At 41.5% G+C, this 17,590-nt stretch overlaps 1 long non-coding RNA gene across 1 annotated transcript in view; it reads right to left on the bottom strand.

The window, feature by feature from the left end:
* The window catches only part of LOC120614636 (uncharacterized), a 71,928-nt gene extending 66,617 nt beyond the window's left edge, over positions 1-5,311 (bottom strand). Inside the window, exon 1 of the long non-coding RNA XR_005656022.1 lies at positions 4,866-5,311. This is a non-coding gene — a long non-coding RNA (uncharacterized LOC120614636). The remainder of the gene's footprint in view (positions 1-4,865) is intronic.
* Between the last annotated feature and the right edge of the window lie 12,279 nt (positions 5,312-17,590).

Here is a 17,590-nt window from a genome sequence, read left to right as displayed (position 1 = left end):
TGAATTCTGTTGTGAGTACACAGAGCATGTGTCTTTTTTAGTAAGAGGTGCTATTCTGGGGTTCTCACTTGGGTACCAATTGATACGATCCACACGGCTGATCGTCTGGGTACAGCGGGCTATGGGAACCAGACTTGGCAGGGCTAGAACAGCCGGCTGTTTCATCTGACGACAGAATCACCCATAAGGTTAAGATGGCAGATCCTTGGGTCTCATCCTAGATCTACTGACTCAGAAAATCCAGAGGTGCGACTTCGGCACACGTACACTGCTAAACTCCACAAGCGATTCTAAGGTAGAGCCAAGGAGGAGAACTACTGTTCTAGAGACACGCTCTATGAAATGGGTACAAAAGACGGACTGAGTTCCGACATCATGCGGTCGGTTAAACTGTGGAGGCACACAGGGCCAGGCGGTCTGGGAAGGCAGAAGACCTTGACGAACGAGATGACAGTTGTTGACTTAGTGATTAGTGGGACACACATAAATGTACCTTCACTACGGGGCTCAGAGTCAATCACTTCAAAATCTGTTTGGAATTATTTCGCTTTAGGAAGGACAAGAAGAATGAATAAATTTTAGTCTGTGCTCAAGCATTTCCTAAAGAATATTATTTTGATTTTTTTCTTGGAAGAGATGCGAAAGGACATGTCTAAGGTTAGATATCAATAATGTTTTAAATGTTTAAAAATATGTAATTAATCAGAGATAACCTGTCTCTGGTCAGCTCGACCTAGCCAAATAGAGCTCTATTTCATTCACAAACTTAAATAAGGTGGCGTCAATAGGACTTGAGTCACTGCTCTTCCCACTGGACTTAACAGGCCCAATGGCTTGTCACGCTCACCATCAGAACAAGGACAATCAGTGGAAACAAGACTTGACTCTGATGATGGGAGGGGAGGGACAGGAGGAGAAGTGGTTAAGCCTATAAGAGAGCAGGGAGAGCCCTTTGAAAAATGGGACCACAACGGGAAGCACATCCTTCGAGAAGGTCAACGCCTTCTGGAGGATATTCCCATCGGGAAAGCAGGGGAAAAATTATTTCCCAGCAGCGGTCACGCCAGGGCACAAGCTGATCAATAATATCTCCTTTGCCAGCCACATATATTCTCACTTTGAGAATATTCTCCTTAAGAGCTGGGGTAGAAGACCTAGCTGGTAGGTTGTTTATTGTTGTCACCTCTTCCTTCTTTGATAAGTAGGTCACATTTCATTGTAAGGTTCCTGGTGCTCGGTGCTTAATTTGATCAAAAGGAGAATGGATTTCCAAAGATCCAAATTCTTCTAATTAAATTCGTCTATCAATCCACAGACACGCCACTAGCTGGCAACATAGTGCAATGTCGTGGCATATGTAAGACCACTAAAAGTCCTATTGGATCACATTTAATGTTTTGATAGACCAGTGGTCAGCTGGGTGTTACCATGGCTCAAAGTACATGGGGTCGGCCTCCCTTGGTTGCTATGAAGAGCAACCCTCTCTCCATATTCTCTCTTCTGCACTCGCCCCGCACCCACTTCCACGACCGCCTCTTCATTTCAGGGAGGGGTCATCATACATGTGCTATCTCTCTGTTACAGACATGGCATCACAAAGTTTGGGGGCCGAAGGACTCCCTGTGGAAGCACCTTGGCCACCCACATACCTTTTGGCCTAGTCTATCAGCCAGAGTTCTGAGAACAGAAACAACACGGTGTGTGCGTGTGATAGATAGATGTATTTTAAGGAACTGGCTCACATAATTGCAGAGACTTTCAAGACCAAAATACGCATAGTGGGCTGGCAATCTGGAGACCCAAGGAAGAGTCGACATTGCAGTACAAATCCAAAGGCTGTCTGCTGGCAGAATTCCCTCTTGCTTGGGGGAAGTTGATATTTTGTTCGATTAAGGCCTTCAACTGATTAGATGAGGCCCACCCACACTATGGGGAGAGATCTAATTATTCAGAGTTCACCAACTTAAATGTTAATCTCGCCCCCCCCAAAAAAACCCTCACATATTAACTAAGTGGAATAAGTCTGATAGAGAAAGACAAATAGCATATGATTTCACTTACATGTGGAATCTAAAAAACAAAGTAAATGAACAAACAAAACAGAAACAAGCTCATAGATACAGGAAACAAACTAACGGTTGCCAGATGGGAGGCAGAGTTGGGGGGCTGGGTGAAAAAGGTGAAGGGATTAAGAAGTACAAATCGGCAGTTACAAAATGGAGATGTGAAGTATAGCATAGGGAATATAGTTGATAATATTGTAATAACTATGTACGGTGTCACGTGGGTATGAGACTTATCTGGTGATCACTCTGTGAGCTATATAAATGTCTAATCATGTTGTACACCTGAAACTAATATGACAACTATAATTGAAAATAAATTTTTTAATAACACAGGGAAAACAACAGCAACATCAACAACAAAACCCTCTCACAGACACATCCAGAATGCCTGACTGAGTATCTGGGCACTACGGCCCAGACAAGTCGACCACATAAAATTAACCATCATGGTGACAGGTGAGCACCCAAATCAACCTCCGCACACACCAGCAAGAAGCAGGAACTGGCAGTCAGTAACAGGGGTGTCCTCCTTCCCCCAGGTGGTAGCCGGGTGGCTAAAAGAAGCAGGTACGGATGGATGGACCCCAAACTAATAAGAGTGCCGATCTGGCCAGGATGGTTTCATTCCCTCTGGAAATCACAGTGTTGGAAAGAATGAGAAAGCCCGTTGGTTCCTTGTTGCCAGTGCTCGTTAGCATAGGGTCCTGAAGGAGGACAGATGTGTCATGTTCTCAACACACTGAAGCAAAGTACTGGCTGTTTTGGGGTGAGGGGAGGAGTACAATCTCACATAGTTCAAACCTCGCTCTGCTAAGATATTTGCTTCTAAACGCTTTGAAGGCTGTATCCCAGGCTTCTGCTTACCATTTGTTTTCCCAGAAATCGAATGAAAATATCTCTGGAAAAACTCTTAGTGATGTTATGGATCACGTCCACCTTTATGAGTTTCACAGGAGAACACACAAATTAGACAGTCTACCCTGTAGAAGAATTTGGCCAAATGATACCATTGTGACTCACTCTGGCAGAGTTAGGGTTACCACCACCTCTGTATTGAAAAGCAATCCACATGTAGCCGGTAAAATCGACTGCGGCAGAGAGAAGTCATTGTCACTGCTGCTGAGCAAGCCATCGTAAGGGACCTTACCCTGGAGGCTTTGTGTTAGGAGTCCCAAGTTTGGGTCCACTCAGAGAACCAAACCAGCTATAGGACTCGGGCAGGAAACCAGACCAGGCCTAAGAGAAATGAGGGACGCGACAGTATATCAGATCCGCCATCTGCTCTCTCTCCGGTAGATTGCAGACTCCTGAAGGCAGAGTCTTTGCCTTGTTCTCTGCTGTGTTCCCAGAATCTGGCACATTTCAACCCAACTGATCAGCTGATTAAAGAAATTCCAAAGCAATACTCAAAGTACTGACACATAATCATATTCGTCAAAAAGGAATGGAACTTTTTTTTTGGCTAGAAGAACTGGGATGTTCTCAGATTGATTAATTTTTTAAATGAATTTATATAATAGTCACTACCTATGCACATCCGCTCACCCCTCTGTAAAATGAGACTGTGCGATGGCATATTTACCTAGCGCCCATACAATGCTCAGGGACAGACACATTTGATAGGTAAATATGGCAGGGTGGGTAGCTCCCAAACTATTCATTCAGGAGGTCCTGGAAGATCTTACCAGGCTGCTTAATCAGCCTGGATTTTAATTCCTTGAGGGAAGAGACTGCATATCTTATCCCCAGCCACTAGCTTATCGCCTAAAACCCACAGAAGGTGCTCAGACAATACTTATCCAACAATTAAGTTCTCGGTTCTCTCTTGCTAAGAAAGGAGACTGGAGCATAAAGGAATTTCAGGAAGCCTGTGATAAACAGAAAGCTGGTAAAGTGAGCAAAGATTATTAGCATGGAATATCAGAAAGAATTCAGAGGAGCGGCAGAGGATAGTAACAAAGAGAATAATACCTGAAGAGAACTAGAACATTGAGGAGGTGGAGGGAGCAAAATGACAAGCAGAAAGGCAACGAGACCCCCGGTGCCAGGATGTGGAATAGACGATGACATATATAAAAAGATGGAGAGCGAAAGATTGGGTTTCTAGGGAGAGTCAATGAACATGGAAAGTAGAGTCTCCAACTTTAAAGAGTTTACACGTTATAATTTTTCATTAACATGGAACCTGGACCAAGTGTCATAGCGAGAAATAATTTAGTTACTAGGGATTATCATCGTCTTGGGTAACATATGCATATTTACCTTTAAACAATATCTATAAATACTATGTTATACATAAACATGTGTTTATATAAAATATATTTACAACTAGACTTCTCTTTAATAGACTAAGACGTAGATTAAAACCCCACAAGTATATTTAAATTTTGCATTTGCCGTCTTCAAACAGGAATCAAGGCATTTAGTACTTTCAAATGAAATACACCCTGAGGTCACCATTCTGATGCTGCTGAAAATCTCCAGCTCTTATCAAAAATCATTCATCACATTAACCCTAAGTGGACCCATAATTAATACTCATACTTTTGTTCTTGTAGGTCAGTGAATCCTGACCATTTTGGGGACCTGAATGCTTTCAGGAGCTCATAAAAGGTATGGACCCCTCGCTCAAGAAGTTGTTTATATAATTTCATTGGAGATGCTTTCTGTCCCCACAGATGAACTATATAAAAGATGTGTGCTTATGTTTTTCACGGAAAAATTAACATGTCCTTCCCGAAATAAAATGGAACCAAATTAAAATGTATAAAGAAAGAAAAACATTTTAACTTTACTCACATTTCAATGGGAAGTCGACCGTAGCATCGGTGGTTCGCTGGTAGAATTCTCAACGGGATGTCGGATTTTGTTGGCCTTGAATAGAAAGATAAAATTACACCGGGGCCTTTGTCATAGTGCTGTTTGTATCAGGGTCACATTTGACATCTACTCAATTTTGACTGACATTTCTGATGGCCATAAGTGCTGAAAATTTCAATACACAAAAATCTGAGATTTTCAATAGAATCAGAATTCTATAGCCCGCTGTGTCAGAAGAGGCCAGGCTTGTGTCAGGTTTATTGGAAACCCCGCTTCCCCAATTTTGGAATTGAATTAATGCCCCCATTATTTCCTACGTCTGTGAAGTGACCTTAGGCAAAATCTGCACCTTTGACGTTGTCCTCAAAGATAAGAATTTTTTAAAAGGAAATGAATCACATCTAGCAATCCCTCTTCTGGGTATCGCCCTCAGAAACCTGAAAACATTTATCTGCAAAGATATGTGCACCCCGATGTTCATAGCAGCATTGTTCACAGTGGCCAGGACATGGAAACGACCGAAGTGTCCTACAATAGATGACTGGATAAAGATGCGGTACATATACACAATGGAATATCAGCCATTAGGAAAGATGAAATACTGCCATTTGCGACAACATGGATGGACCTTGAGATAATCGAAATAAGTCAGACAGAAAAAGTTAAAAACCATATGATTTCACTTATATGTGGGATATAAAACTGAAGGCAACAAACATGACAAACAGAGACTCGTGGACACGGACAGTAGATTAGTGGTTACCAGATAGAAAAGGGGAAGGGGGCGGAAGATGGCGTAAAAGGGGTCAAATATATGGTGACGGAAGGAAAACTAACTTTGGGTGAACACACGCTGTGATCTACACACTACTTACTGTTGAATTGGACACTTGAAACTTATTTGATTTTATTAATCGATGTCACCCCAATAATTTTTAATTAAAAGGGAAAGACAAGGAAACGAATCACAAGCAGAGACCTAAGGACTCCATACTGTAGGAACTGCCAACATTCTCCTTCCTGCCACTCGGTAATGCTCTCATCCCCTGTCTCATAGCCCCTCAGTCCTATCAATGACGTGCCCACACTATGCCCCAGACCATGGAACAGTCAAGGAGGGACCCAATCCCACTGCAGCCAGGGAGGAGGACAGCGACCCAGGTGTGGTCTGAATCACCTCCCTTCAGAAGCACCGTGAACGTCAGGACTGGGTTTTATGGTAACCGTTCCATTATAAAGCCATTATGAGCAAGCCAGGTAGACTGGCCTTTGGCAGTCACATTTGTTCGTACCAAAAAATATGTTCCAAGTTACATACAACTCATAAAAACTGGTTTCTGGGGCCAACCTGTTCAGAGGCCAGGCAGGCACTGCTTGCACATGATGTTATACCTGTGTTTGACAGAAATTTCTCTCTCTTTAGTTTTAATAGAGCAGTGATCCAGCTGTATTTTATTCCTATGGGAATAAATATATGCTTTATGCTTATCCAAGCCTCAATTGTCAGATATAGTACTTAATGTTAAAAGAAATAAACATGAAAGGTAAAAGCTTCTCACCACTTCTCTTTCTAACACTGCTGGGCAGACCTCTGTTTTCTTAATATTTTTTTCTAAGAGCCGAGTGGAAAACTGTCATTTTCACTAAGTTATTCTACAGAGTCATCTTGGGACAACGAAGCAATAGGGAAGCTAAAACAGAATAGACTGTCTCAGATTGGAGAGCTAACTTCTCTCCCGACCGAGCTTCCCAATTTGGTAAACGTCAAGCCTTCTTGGGCTACATCTCAACTGATTTCTAATTAGTTTCGGCCTCGTGTCCTCAGAGGCTAAGATCTCCATGTAACATTAAATTGGACATGGAGGGAATGTCCTTGGAAGCGTACACACTCTTAGATAGGAGGCCACTTCTCATGCGTTTTTAAGTTCTCATCATAGCACTAGTATCTTCACTCTTAGTTACTAGCTGCTGGGAGTGAGGCTGTGCTTGTGAACGTAGTGGGTCACGTGTGATTAATTGAACACAAGCAGGCAGATGTCTTGCCGCTCACATTATTATAATCTAGCGGTGTCTCACGGTCCCACTAAAAGCACAAATCTTCATCACAGCAAGCTCTGTTTGTGGTGGCAAACCTCCAAAACAGTGTTGTTTGGCAAAAACAGGAGTGTCTTTAGCAACAAAATCCAAGACTCCACCATCTGAAACCAGCATTTCATGCGCCAATTAACTAAGCATCTGTTACATCTGGCCCCAAACTGTTAACTCGCAATCTTGATTATCTTCATGTGTGAAACAAAGGAATCAGCTGGGCTCAGTGAATTTTATTTTACTTTACCTTACTTTTGTTATAGAAGTCAGAGAGCCAAATTTGTTTGCAAATGCTCTCTGGATGTTTGAAGCCCTCTGGATAATTTAGATTTTTGTTTTGTTTTGTTTATAAATTTTGTTTTCTAAAAAAAACCTACTTAAAAAGTTAGGGTTTACACACCAAAAAAAATAAAATAAAATAAAATAAGATTTATTTGTATCAAACAGCATCATTTTAGGATGAAATGAAAAGAAAGTCCAATTCAAAGTGACTTAAACACTAAAAAGTATTTCAGACTCACATTACTGAAAAGTCAAGAAGCGAGGCAGACAGCAATGTGTTTCAGTCTGAGCTTCAGCTCCACATACCTGCGCTCGTCTCAGGGCGTCCTCTGTGATGGCTCCCAGCAGTAGAGACGCGCACCTCCCCTACCCTAACCCTGAGGAGCTGGAACCTCCCGGCTCATCTCTACTTATATGAACCTGAACCAATGACGGGGGCTATTAGAATGCCAGTCACTGATTGGTTTATGCGCAAGGCCCGGGCCTCATCCCTACCAATCATGTGGCCAGAAAGATGGCACGGGCCAATATTTATGCCAGTCTGAGCCCACCCATAGAGCTGGTGATGGGTCCCTCCCACCTGAACCACCTGGATATTCTGCAATGGCGGGAAGGATAGAGGGGAAGGGGAGGAAGGTTCACGTAGAAATGGGAAAGAGCGGTGACGGATGCTACATAAGTGGCTATTGAACGCCAACGGCACTATTTTCCTTAAAAAAAGAACTGCTTTTTCTTTTTCAGAATTTTAAAAAGGAGATGTGTAGATATTGTTTAAAAGCATACATGTTTTTTTTTTTCAGAGCAGAAAGAGAAAGATAGAAATAGGACAGTGTTTACCCCAAAGAACAGTTATACCAATATTACGCTGGTTAGGAATCCAACTGTTATGGAATCTGAGTCTTTGGATTTCAATTGTATCTCCATCATTTACCAGCTGCATGACCGTAAGTCAGTCAGCGCCCGTGTCTCAGTAAATGAGGTGAACAATAGTGCCCCCGTCATCAAAACTAAATGATATCGCATGTGCAAATAAGTCCTGTAGCCGTCATACGTGCTCAGGAGCTGTCAGCGTGTATCAGAATGTGGTGTCTATGTGAGCAGGGACCTTGCCTCCCTTGTTCACTGTAACCTCAGTGACTGGCATAGAATAGATGGTTGACAAACACTTGTGAGAAGAACGAATGAATCTTTTTCCTCCATCTCCAACTCTCAAAACTAGATTAGAGAAGAGAGGAAAGAGTTAAGAAAATTAGAGGCCAGTACAGCTGGAGCAAGTTCTTGGTTGCAGGCCAGCATCAAAATCCGGGAGAAACGGGCATCAGGGTTGTAGATCCACTCTGAGTGCTGTTGGAACAGTGCAGCTGACAGGGTCTGGAAGAGACGAGGTACAAGTGTTTGTTAAATCCCACAGCACGGACATTTTTTTTTTTCTTTCTGAGCCTGAGAAGCAAAGGATGAAGCTGGATCATCTGGTTCAGTAACATAATCTTAAAATAAAATGAAAAAGCTGGGAGGTTCTCTGTGGGAAAAGAGAGAACAAGAAGATTCAAAAGAAAAAGACAATAGGGGATTTAATCCAAAACATATAAAAGCAAATATTGTCTTCGGGGATTTTTCAGAGATTTTCTACAAAAGGAGAAAAAAAAATTGAGGACTAAAGGAGAGACGGATAAAACCATGGGGATGTTTCAAATATGGGGACTGCACGTGCTTCTTTAAAATCTACTATATACTACAGGAATTCCTCATTCAGACAGATAAACATGCTCGATTTTGAGCTGGCCCTCCCCACCCCCAAGCTGTCCTTACCTACTGGGCTTCTGCCAAGAGGTGGCAGAACAAGAGGTGCAGTCCTTCCTGCTCAGTAAGAAGAAACTAAACTGTCCTCCCAAGATAAAGCTAATGAACGTTCACTTTGGAATATTCAGAGAAACAATAGGAAAGAGAAGGCATATGGAAGATACAACAAATGCAGAATTTCGTGTTTTTGTTTTAAAGGGACTTTTTAGTTTAGAATAGGTTTTTTTAGATTTATGGAAAACTTGCACAGGTAGTTTCCATGTATACCCGGAGTCCCGTGTTGTTAAGGTCTGATGTTAGTATGATACATGCGTCACGAGGAGCCAATAAGGATACATGATTATTAACCGAAGCTCATACCTCATTTAGATGTCTTCGGTTTTTACCTAGTCCTTTGTCCCAGGATCCCATCCAGGGCACCACATCACATTTAGTCAACATGGCTCCTTAGGCTCCTATACACTGTGACAGTTTTTCAGACTTTGCTGCTTTGGGATGACCTTGGCACTTGGAGGAGTTAGATATTTTGTGGAGTGTCCCTCAATTAGGCTTTGATGTTTTTTCTCTTGATTCAACTGGAACTATAGTTTGGAGGAGGAAGACCTCAGAGGTAAAGTACCATTCTTATCATGTCACATCAAGGGTACGTTACCAACATGACTTACCACTGATGATATTAATCTTCCACACACTTACACCTCCTTTCCATACTATACTCTTTGGGAGACGGTCACTGTGTACAGTCCACATTTAAAGGGTAGGGAGTTATGCTCCACCTCCTTAAAGAGGCAGTATGTACATAAATTTAAAAAATTCTTCTGCATGGAAAATTGTCTTTTCTCCCCACTTATTTACTCAAACATTTATATCTATATGGACTGGTCTTAGTCTGCTAGGGCTGCCATAACAAAATACCACAGAATGGGTGACTTAACCACAGAAATTTATTTTCTCACAGTTCTGGAGGCTGAAAGCTAAGATCAAAGTAACAGTGGGATTGGTTTCTGGTGAGGACTCTCTCCTTTGTTTGGCTTCCTTCTCACTATATCCTCACTTGGCCTTTCCTCTGTGCAGATGTGGAAGGAGGGAGGAAGGGAGGGAAGGAGAGAGGGAGGGAGAGGGGGCGAGAGAGAGAGAGAGAGAGAGAGAGAGAGAGAGAGAGAGATCTGTGGTGTCTCTCTTCCGATTAAGACACTAGTCCTATGACCTCATTTAACCTTAATCATTTCCTTCAAAGCCCAATCTCCAAATACATTCACATCGGGTGTTAAGACTTTAACATAAGAATTTGGGGGAGACACAAGTCAGTCCATGACAGGACTCCTGATTATTTATTTTATGCTTTGGGTTATACTATAATACCACATTATTTATTTGGTTGTTTAGCCATTTGGAGCTTTTTCAGTCGACTCTTGTGTCTCCTTGACATGCTCCCATCAGTTTTTGGAGCATTCTTTTATTTTCTGCAGTAGAAGATGCTCCAGGTTAGCCTCCTATATTCCCTTCCTTAGCCCTAATCGACCATTTTTCCAAGGGGCCTTGGTTCCTTTTATTGGAAAATGGAATTAGAAACCAGGGTCTGGTTCCTGGGTATGCTTCTTGCTATTGGGTGCTGCTGCCTGTAGGCCCTCTCAGAGGCAACACTCATTTTAGTGCTCCTTACTTTGACTTTTCAAAGAGTCTGATGATAGTGTCTTGTCCCAAACCTAGGAAGCAGAAATGGGGTAATAAAAAAAAAAAGTCAGTTCTTGGGAATCAGATGACCTCCCGTGATTTGTCCTCAGATATCACCACTTACCAGATATAACCTCCTGCAAGTTACTTAACCCCATAAAGTTCAGGTTTCCTCATTTTTTAAAATGGGATATTTAAAAACATATTAAAAGAGATGATTTATATAACAGATAAAGCAACACATCAAGCTCATAACCGATCAATATCAGTATAAAGGGGTCACCTATTCTTTCTGAATTTGGACCTTTTGAGCAAGAGACAATTGCTTTGGTAAATATTTTTCTCCACGGGCAAAATCTAATACAAGAATCAATTGATCTATTTATCAAGATTCTGTCTTGTATTTCAAACTAATTATTAGACAATTCTACCTGGATGTGTGAATCAATTCAAAATATGAAGCTAAAGTCTCGTCCCTATACCAAGTCCCACATTAGAAAGTTATGTTTCTAACAGGAGCACCATAATTCACCACGATTCACTCAAATTATCCAGATTCAAACTCTGATGATGCCAGACTAGATATTTCAGACCCTCCTGCTAAGTACGATTTTTAAGTATTGATAAAGTATTTTTTCAATAGTCTTACAGGCATTGTAGCATTCATGAGTCACAAAGGAATTGTAGGGCAAATATTTAAGAGAAGAAGGAAACTCATAGTTAGTATATGTATATGAAGCTATTTTTCCCTAGAAGGCTCTTCTGTTCTTCTAATAAAATGGAAGAGTGAGAGGTTGGCTGGGCAGGGCTGATGGGGCTCAGGGAACTAAAATTGTAATCTACAGTCTTGTAGCAAGGGACTTGTTCAATGGTAAACACCCCACACTGAGGGTTGAGACCCCAAGACTCTAAGACTAAGGATGAATTGGAAATGGACTGGGTCTTCTGGGAACTGAAGACCAGCTTTGAGTCAACTCAATTTCTGAAAATGGATTAAAGTGAGTGAGTATATCGCTGCTCGTAGAAGCCTGCCAAAATAAGTGTAAACTCGATCTGGGTGAAGACAGCATCATTCTAGGCATCAAATTACTCGGGTACTATTTCATATATGATATCTGGTTTTTTAATTTTTTTAAAAAAAATGCTCTTATGTGAGAGGCACACGAGGACACAAGATAATGTGATCAAAACACGAGAGGAACAATAGACAATATAAACAGATTTCTACCCCATAATTCACATAACGGAATTAGTAGAAACAAACTTTAAAGTAACTCTGAAAATGTTCAATGAAATAAAAAAATAAGATTGAAAACTTTGGTGGAGAACGGGAAACAATAAAAATAAAATCACATATGGCAATTCTATAACTTAAGGATACACTAACCAAAATTTAGACTTGATAGACTGATTTAGCAGCAGATTAGACACAATTATAGAAATTATCAGTGAACTGGAAGATAACTCAGAAGAAAAATATTAAGATAAAGAAGTAGGCTAAACAAATGGAAGATGTAAAAATAAAATGTCAGCTATACCATGAAAAGATCAAACATACTGATTGGAGCCTCAAAAGGAGAGACATGGCAAAGAAACAATGCCCTGATTCTAGAAGTCATGTACCTCAAGAAGTACAAAAAGAAAATCACGGCTATATACGTCATATAAAAAGCGCTTAAAACTTTCAAATGCCCATTCTCACTGCATCGCACCATCCTACTTCTGGCCTTTATTTTTTCACATATAGATTAATATAATTACGTACGAACTCGTCTCCGTTGCTTCCTCATTTACATAACTGTCAGATTAATATTCCTAAAACATCATTTGTCACCTAAAAATACTCAAAATAATTTGGTAACCTCTCTACAACTGGCTATCGTCCAGAGGCGCAGTAATTAAGAAGCCTCAATCAGGACAGCAGGGCTCAGTACATGAGCCAGACAATGATCCGGGCTAAGGGCTGGTAAACAGTGAGTACCTGAAGCTCCTGGAGAAGGCCGGGATGTGTGGATAATCAAAAGGAAAAGATAACAGCGTTCTATTAGTTATCTGTAACCAACCAGAAGTATCAGTAATAATGACTGACATCTATAAGGCTTTTCACATGGACTCTCCTATAGGTTGAGATATTCGGTCCTCACTAAGCCATGGGACACATTGTTCATATCTGCATTTTACAGATGGGGACGCCGAGCTGGTAAGTAACTTGCCCAGGACCCTACAGGTAAGTGGCAAAGCTGCTGAACGATAGACCCAGATATCTGGCTCCAGAATCCATGTCCTTAGCGCCAGGTTATACCTCCTCTCCACGTGTGAGCAGCACTGCTTTCTAAGCAGAAGCATATGGTCTATGCCTGAGCTGACAGTAGGATTCAGATTTCCAGAGAGAAATGTTAAGGATGCTCAGGGCTGATCTCTCGCCTCCCAAGCATGACATGCAAATGAGTGAGATCTCCACCTCCCGCCCCAGCGACATCCTAACAGTACTATGAAAGAATTATGGTTTAGACCCCATTTCTACCTGGGATTGCCATAGTTCCCTGATTTGGTATGATAATAAGTAGTGGCAAACTAATCAGAAATTTTCAGAAATTTTATAGGAAGCTGCTCTTACATCTATTTTGAACAAGTCTTCCTTGTAAACAGTTGAAAACTGGGGTAAACGGTATCCATTTGGTTTAGTTTTCTCCCTGCAATAATTGCTATTTGGCATCTTTCTTTTTCCTTTATGAGAGTCTTTTACTTTTCATCTGCTGGTTTTAATTTAACTTGTCATATTTCTATTTTTTTGCGCATGTGCCCAGAGGCCTTCGGGAAAAAGGACATATTTTTTAATAAGTCACAACAATAAAAACCAGAAAGGTCAACTTAAGTCAATAAGTCACGTTTCAGGACATTTAAGTAGAAGACAAGAAATTCGCTTCCAGTCTTCAAATTATTCTCTCAAAGACTACTAAGCCTGGAGAGAGGCAAGAGCATTCCTGCAGAGAGAATGAACGTGGTGAAGGCCGTGGACATGGATGACCTGATGTCACGATGAGTAGGTCTTTTATGTAAGTCACACAGATGGCAAAGTACAGCGATACCACAGAAGACATATGGCATTTTATAGGGGAACTAAACGTCCTAACTTGATTCTGTGTGCACAGATGAATTCTGCTAAGACTGAACTTTTGTAAGATGATGGCCCCAAACAAGCCATAGGGTCCCTTGTTTTCCAGATCTGGGTTCCAACCACATAATTTTTGAAAAGTTGTATCACAGATAGTCCATTTTATTCTTTGGCTTGTCATGAAGCTATATTCTTCTTTGAGAAAAACTATCTCATGAACGCTTCTCCACCTTACCTCTACCCCTATGGTTTTCTAGCCACACCTTATTAGCTTTGCTCTTAGAAGTTTATCCATTTAATTATATTCTTATCAGTTTGCTGGCTTGTTCCCTCCTCTCTTCTCACTAACTCACAGGCTCCATGAAGAGAGAAACAGTATCTCTTTAGCTCACAATTGCATCTCCAGTGATAGCGCTGTACCTAAGACATAGCTGGTGCTCATATTTGTTGAATGGTTAAAAAGAATGAACAAACAAGTCACAGAATCAGGTAGGAAAATGAGGCTGAGTAGGACATAGTCCTTGCATGGTTGACATGGAAATCTGATTTGAATTTTGCAGTGAGTCAGGAAAATACGAAATACTGTTTTTTATGGGCAAATTCCTTCTTTCCACCCTCTTTGTCTCTCCTTTTCTTTTTCACCTAATATTTTGAAAAGTTATTACAAGGAAGTGAAGTGGTGATAAACGCGGGAGACGGCAACTCAATATCTGGAATCTTTTTAATGGAGACTAAATCATCTGTCCTGTTGGGAAACTAAATCATTTGTCATGAGCAAATACCATACTTGTTAAGGATCACAGACATTGGCGGGCAGTTCGACACACCCCGGTGGTGTCTCCCCAAGTCAGAATAAACTCAGCAACCTAGCCCGGGGTTTAAAATACACTCAGATCAACAAATCAGATGTTCTAGCCTTTACTTCCTCCCACAACTGAAGGACTTTCCCCATGACATCTGCAGCTATATGTAGGAGACCTTCGGTGTCTCACCTGAGTCCTACAGTCTCCCCCAAGGGCTAAATGACGGAGTGTCCAGATGTTCCTGGAGACCATAGCCCCCAGGAACCCACAGCCACTGTTGCTGCCCTGTCCTGGGTCCACAGAGGTAGCTACAGCATTATATTCACAGAAGGCTCTGCTCTCAGGTTCTGGTGTGATGGCCTGAGTGTTTGTGTCCTCCAAAACCATAGGTTGAAACCCTAACCCCCCCAGTCCGATAGTGTGAGGAGGTAGGACTCTTGGGAGATAGGTCTTGAAGGTAGAGGCCTCATGAATGAGATTAGTGCACTTATAAAAGGGACCCCAGAGAACTCTCACCCCATTTTTATGTGGCCATGTGGCCATGTGGAGACTCAACAAGAAGGCAGCAGTCTGCAACCCAGAAGAAAGTCCTCGCCAGAATCCAACCATGCTGACATCCTGACCTTGGGCTTCCAGCCTCCAGAACCGTGAGAAATGAATTTGCATTTTTTATAAGCCACCCGGTCTGTGGTGTTTTGTCATGGAAGCCTGAATGAACGGAGACCCCTGGCCCGTGCACGGGTGGGGAGGATGCCTTGCTCTCGGTTTTGCGTGAGCCTCTGTCCCAAAGATCAGAGTGAGTGGCGATGTCCTAAACCCGGCACCTTATTGAAATGTGATAATTTAAAAGCCCCTCAAAAATATTGGCACTGGACTCTAACATGGGCTTTTGGGGAACTGGTCTCCCCAATTGCCATACTCCAAATCTGCAACAAGATATTGTGAGTTTTTCCCCACCGAAGTTTGCTTTAGTCACTTTAGCCAATAGTTACCTAAAAGGTCCATCCTGCCAATGCAGACACGCGTAGGTTTTTTAGGATTCTGGAGCGAACCAGCCTAATTGAAGCCTGTAAACCATTCGAGGTCCTGAGCATAAGCTCAGGGGCCCCTGGGGCTTTGTCTCTTGGGAAGCTTTATTCCCAAATGTCAAGGCTTTAGAAGGGCATCGTTTTCCTCAGTTACCTTCCCTTTAGAGGAAGAATTGTTTTATTTATTTTTATTTTTGTTGAAAGCAGAGCTGTATTTAAAAGGCTCATTCTAAAAAGAGACCAAGTCAGAATCTGGTTTCAACTAGTGGGAATTTTCCTTCAGCTAAACCAGCTCTTGGCTGTGCTTGAACTTCGGCCAGCACAGGGGCCATTGGGCAGCACTTTTAACTTAAAAGTGACTAATAAAGTCATGACAGAAAATCATAAAAGAGAATTACAAACTAAATTATTGAGAAGAAAAAAAAAAATGATTTTACCGTGATGAGATTCACCCTCCAGGAACCAGAAAAGAACATTTGCAGACAAAAGCTTATGTTGACAGAGACACTTGATGGATTTAAAAGTTCCTTCCCATCAATAGGTTTGACTGGCCAGGTTCCGCTTATCAGTTGTTTCTAACAGTGCAGAAAAACTAAGTACAATTGGCCAAAAGAAATACGCGAGATCACTTCAATTCCACCAAACACAAGAAGAGACTGAAAAACTACCTGCCATTTCTGGTGCATTTTTAAGGCTGATGGGACCTTCAAGAACATACTGTTTTTATATCGGCTTATTTTGTAAATGGTTTGATTTACATACTGAAAGTGTGGTTATATTAGAGAAATAATAATGTTGGGACTCATATCCCTTGATTGAAAGGCGGGATCACATTTTATCATGTAAAGAAATAGATTTAAACATAGTCAGAAATAACAATTAGTTGTTACAAATGTATTTGGTCTTCTGCTAAAAAGTATTCGCTAATGGTTAAATGTTACAACATCTCTATTTTTAAGTACTTTGTACATGGCTACAACCCAGAGATCATTTTTTTCCTGTGTGCTCTTTACTTATTTATTTTGGGAAAGCTTGGGCCGAATCTGTTCCCTCTTTGACCTTGGGGTTCTTTTCTTTTTAGAGAAACAATCATGTATACCTTTCCCAGTATTAAACATACACACGTACTCACATGCATGATAAACAATTCCCAGACTTGCTTTTCTGACAAATAAATCAGTGTTAGTAGGTCTTTAAAATGTCAGACTTCTCATTCAGCATGAGACCTGTCATTGCCCATGTGTCTTTGACAACACCCCAGATCTTACTGATTGGCATATTTCCCATGTGTCAATATAGTGAAACATGCAAGACACCTATTCAGACCTTTCCTGTCTCTGCAATTATTGCAGATCTTTCCCCTGCTCCTGGCTTCTTGGGAGATAAACTACTCTCCCCAACTTTTGGCCTCCTAAGAGTTAGTCTGCTTTTCCTCAACTCTTTGAATACCAAGGTACAGTCGTCCCCTCTTACCCACAGGAAATATGTTCTAGGACCCGACCTGCCTCCCCCAGTGGATTCCTGAAACTGCAGATAGTACCAGCCCTATATGTACTGTGTGTTTTCCTATGCATGCACAGCTTTTTACTTCAAGGAAGCACTTTACGGCTTCTCTTTGACACGTCCAAATTGCTAGCATCACTACTCTTATGCTTGGGAGCCATTATTGAGCAAAATAAAGATGACCGGACCATAAGCACTACGAAATTGTGAAGGTCGATCTGACAGCCAAGTGGCTACTAAGTGACTAATTGGCAGGAAATACCTACAGTGTGGGGACGCTGGACAAAGGGATGATTCCCATCTGGGGCAGGACAGTGCAGGGGGTACGGGATTTCATCACGAGACTCAGAACAGCGCATAATTTAAAACTTATAAGTTGCTCATTTCTGGATTTTTTTTCATTTAGTATTT

The sequence above is a fragment of the Pteropus medius genome, unplaced genomic scaffold, assembly GCF_902729225.1.
Source record: "Pteropus medius unplaced genomic scaffold, Ma_sr-lr_union100, whole genome shotgun sequence".
Lineage (NCBI taxonomy): Eukaryota > Metazoa > Chordata > Mammalia > Chiroptera > Pteropodidae > Pteropus > Pteropus medius.
Note: the sequence above shows the minus strand (reverse complement) of the source record. Positions and strands in the feature narration are given on the sequence as shown.